This window comes from Anarrhichthys ocellatus, unplaced genomic scaffold (assembly GCF_004355925.1).
Source record: "Anarrhichthys ocellatus isolate YVR2014 unplaced genomic scaffold, GSC_Weel_1.0 scaffold10, whole genome shotgun sequence".
NCBI classification, from domain to species: Eukaryota; Metazoa; Chordata; class Actinopteri; order Perciformes; family Anarhichadidae; genus Anarrhichthys; species Anarrhichthys ocellatus.
Genome location: NW_022280040.1, coordinates 4,995,816 through 5,000,321, shown reverse-complemented (window position 1 = coordinate 5,000,321; position 4,506 = coordinate 4,995,816). Strand labels below are relative to the sequence as shown.

General features: G+C 47.3%; 1 protein-coding gene across 1 annotated transcript in view; it reads right to left on the bottom strand.

Moving 5' to 3' along the window:
• The window catches only part of csrnp1b (cysteine-serine-rich nuclear protein 1b), a 12,747-nt gene extending 8,506 nt beyond the window's left edge, over positions 1 to 4,241 (bottom strand). Inside the window, exon 1 of the mRNA XM_031850254.1 lies at positions 3,929 to 4,241. The gene's annotated coding sequence lies outside the window, so the exon portion shown is untranslated. The remainder of the gene's footprint in view (positions 1 to 3,928) is intronic.
• Between the last annotated feature and the right edge of the window lie 265 nt (positions 4,242 to 4,506).

Here is a 4,506-nt window from a genome sequence, read left to right as displayed (position 1 = left end):
GGGGGGGGGGGGGGGGGGGGGGGGGCAGTGGTGTCAGAACTGGGTCATTGTCTCTTGACTGCAGTCTACCTGACACATTGATTTGTTAATCCTGTTCAACGGGCAGAAACAATGGCGAGAGGTTAATCCTGGCAAGAGGACGGCTTGTAGTCAATCTGGAGCTTCTCAGCCTGCTCTGCTGCTGCACCCACAGAACAAGGCCCAAAGAGCAGCGGATGGAACAAGGGACCGGGGGTAAAAAAAGGACAACAATCGTGCAATTACTCATTTGCAAAAAAGCGTGAAGGAAACGGGGGGGAAAAAAAGATGAAAGAGAAGAATTCAGAGCCAGCTCCTCAAGAAAGCAGTGCCTGTGAATGTCTGCTCTAAGCGCAGAATGGATGTGATCGGACAGCCGAGCCAGAGAGATGGTGCACAGCATGTTTTCAACGTGCGCTAAATTATGCATCACTGTCATTCCATCAAGCACACACAGGCAGGCAGATAAAGGACGCATCCGCTGAGGTGCTCCCTAGCCAGTTGTCACAGAGTTGGGAAGATAAATCTCTGGCGAGGAGATTTGTCACCAGAAGCACTACACAGCTCAAGTCAGACGCCGAACTATGTCAGTCGAATGAGATTATCTTGATACATGCAGCTACAGGCTGTTAATATGAATTCAGAATCCCAATTCATTCCCATTTTGTCTGCAGACAGCTCCTCAAGTTCTTATCGAGGAATCTTAAATTATTCCAACTGGGGAGAATAAGTTTAGGTTTAATCCATCACTCATTAAGAACATTCTACAGCAAATATGCAAATAACATTGCTGACACTTTACTTTAACAAGAGGATTCTAGGGTGGAACGTCCCCCAACTTTTCCCAATGCAACACACACAAGTTGACAAAAGGCATATATTTTACAAGAGATGTAATCGGAAGCACAAAAAAAACTGGAAACCCATGATGACATTTGTGTGTCCAGAAAAATCTTTAAAAGCCTTAAGGGGTCCAGCAGCATTTTTAAACTGCCCCTGCCTGACCCCGAAGCCCAGCAGGACAACTCACATTTGACTTTGCCCCCTTGCACTGCCTGTCCAGCCTCTTTGCCACTGAGTGGGTGGGAGTGACAAGTCGCACAAAACCTAGCCAGCCCAGAGCATTTACATGGCACACTAGCAACCCTGTGCAGTGCCTGAATTACTGACTGGCTGAGTTGAGTGCTCATAAAATGTGATAATGATGAACCTGGGAGTCTTCCTGTGTGTGTAGGAGCGTGTCCGGGCAGGCCGCCCCCCCCCCCCCCCCTCTAAGCTTCATTGTAATGCACCTCTCACTTCCAGCTCTGTCGCTGAGAAGACGGGGGTAATTGATCACAGCCATCAAGGTGACGGCGGGCTGGATTCCAGCGCATGTACAGCTGGGGGGAACACTGGCCCGTTTCTTAAACTCAGCTGTTGCTCAGAAGCGCTCCACCTGCTGGAACAAAGCAGGGAGGGCTCCTGTTTTCTCCTCTATGAGCCTGTTTGTTCTCACTGAAGCCCAAAGCCCGTTGTGACTGTGCCACAGAAACATTCTGTTCCGCTGCCCCAACCCGTGCACACTCTTGATTCCCAAACGGAGAGGTAGTGGGAGGAAGGAGAGAGGCTTGTACAAAACAAATAAATAATGTCATGTCTCCAAGCCGCAGGAATTCCATTCTGGCAGCACCACTCTTGCTGTAATAGTGGGAGAAGAACACAGGCTCTATCTAACCCAGATGTGTTTTCCACTGCTAACCACTGGAAAGTCCTACTCCCATAAGGCAGCAGCGTGAGCTACCTCTCCTGGCCACACCTGCCAGGGTATTAGCTTGCACATGGACCTCACATGCCCTCAGCTGTCATTAATCTGTTATGCAGGCATGCAGGAGTCAGACTGTGTACTGCAACTGATTTGGGTTAGTTTACTGAAATTGTAAACCGAAAAGAGGGCTAAAAAATATGTAGCTGTGATTTTTTTTCTTCCTCTTGCATATTTGCATGGATCAGAAGCTGCTGTGTGTAACAAAAAGCACAGTTGAGAAAATCTCAAGAAAATTCCTTTTCATAACAGCAAACATTCAGCTTTGAGTGTGTGTGTTTGTGTGGAGGAAGAGAGGAGGTGGTTTTGGGTTCAGGGGTCGTGCTCCAGTCTGGGACACTTGCAGCATGGAATGCTGGGAGAGGACAAAGCAGATGGGAGCTCTCCAGTGTTGCGAGGGAGACCGTCAGCAGACTCCCTGCGCCCCCCCCTCTCACGTCTCCAGGCACAAAAGCGTGGGGCCATCCTGCGTGACCAAAATGAGGCAGGCACATGCAACCTTGTCTGAACCCAGCACCGCTGCTGCTGCTGCTGCAGCCTCTCCCAGCTGGGGAGACAGACACTAAAAGTGTGTGCGAGCTTCCTGAGGTTGTGAAACGCACACTGCAGTGCACAGGAAGTGGCCATCCAGATCATCTATGCTGACAGCTGCAGGCCCCACAAGGTTGGCGAGCACAGAATCATATGATGGAGAGGAGGGGAGTCAGGAGGTAGGGATGGTAATTACCATAGTTGAAATTCCTCCAAATATCATAAAGACCTTTTGTTGCTTTATGTTGTTTATGATTAACAGAAGCTATTCTTTTAGAGGGATCGTGGTGTAAAATGTGAGCAATATTTTAAAATGATACTACACAAGAGGAGATGAAGAGTTATTCAACATCACTGCACATTCCTGGGAGATGAATACCACATGGAATGCACAGCATCAAGTGCTATACATCCCCTCTCTGTAAACAAAGGATCATTCAGCTCTCTGTAGCCTAATTCCAGAAAACATGATTCCAAAAAAGATCCGGGTGAGGTCGCGCTAGAGACGATGACATTGATTCAGTCGCTCTTTCAAAAAATACAGATAGAGTGTGGCTCTATAAAAATAAGAGCCCCAAATGATAGTGTCATTTGCTAAAGCATGCATTAATTACAGCTTCTGGTGAGAATAATAATCTGGTAAATAAACAAACAGCGAGCGCACTCGCTGCTTTTCCAGGTATTGAATTTACACTAACATTTTTTTTTTTGCGTCAGAATTACTGGTATAAAGAAATATCCATATGCTGCTGAGGAGAAATATTCAAACAATGAAGACACTCAACATTCCCAATCCACACCTGGCTCACACCGCAAACGTGCACGAGGTGAAATATAAAATCAATCAATCCAAAACCAATCGTTAAATGTAGCCGAACGTGCAACGTCGTGAGGCCGTGGCATGTGACCCGATCATTCCTCATGATTAATGCTAATTCTAATGACAGCGGCGCTGTCAGCTGTGTGCTCAGATGTAGTGCCTTCAGGAGTCGCTCTAGTTACAAGAGGCGCACCAGCACCGCCGAGGTGAACAAGAACAACTCCGCACGGGCTGAATACACAAAGCCGACCTCATCAACAGTTCACACATTAATGAATCCACAGCCCGAAACCACACCGTAATGTAAAGCACAGCACTCCCGCTGTGAGCGGTGAAGTTCCTAATACCTGATTCATAAGCGGTTGATCCATCAATCAATAAGTGAATGAAGCGGATTGTTGGAATCTCGCCTAAATCAATACATTGTTTTATTCCTTTGCAAATCAGATAATGATCACCTGTGTGTGTAAACCAGCAGTGAAGCCCAATTAGTTCACTCACTTCAGCAAGCAGCCGACCATGTCAATATTTACAATAACGCTTTAAGTTAAACGACTAAAAGAAGTGTGTTCCAACAGAAATCCAGCCAACACACCATCAAGATTCAGCCGTAACAACACATTGTTACATTTAAAGGACTCCGACACAAGAGAAACACAATTCAAACTACTTGGCTCCCCTCCTCCGCTGAGGTTAAACACGTAAAATACGGCGTTCAATCAGCCGACATGCAGCTCTGTTCTGGGTCCACTCACCACCAATTCGAGTATCCGATCACCATTAGGGACAAAACAGCGTTGGGGTAGACAGCCGATGGGATAACAGTGGAAGTAATCCGAAATGGCACAAATAAATACAGCGCTTATCCCCGCATACAGACAGCTCTCGGTGCTATTGTCTGCGTCTCTCCGCCGCACGGGGCTCCGTACCAGCTGAAGCGCTTCCCTTGTCTGTAGCAGACTGCCGAGAAGCGCAGCCTTTTTCGTCAGTGGAAAACTCCCTCCTGGCGTCTGGTCTGACGCAGGCGGTGACACAGGGAGGCTGCCCACGCTGCTTCCTGCCCGTCCTCTTAGTGTGACTGTGACCGTATACCTGCAGGAGGAAATGCATATGGTCATCTATTGTATTAATATGATATTTATAATAAGATGTCTAATCATAAAATAGTAGTCCCTGAGCCATTAAATAGCCTCTGGTGTTGAGTTTGTGAACAGAGATATGTAGACAGACAGACAGACAGACAGACAGACACGCAGACAGACAGACAGACAGACACGCAGACAGGCAGACATGCAGACAGACAGACAAGACAAGACAGACAGACAGACAGACA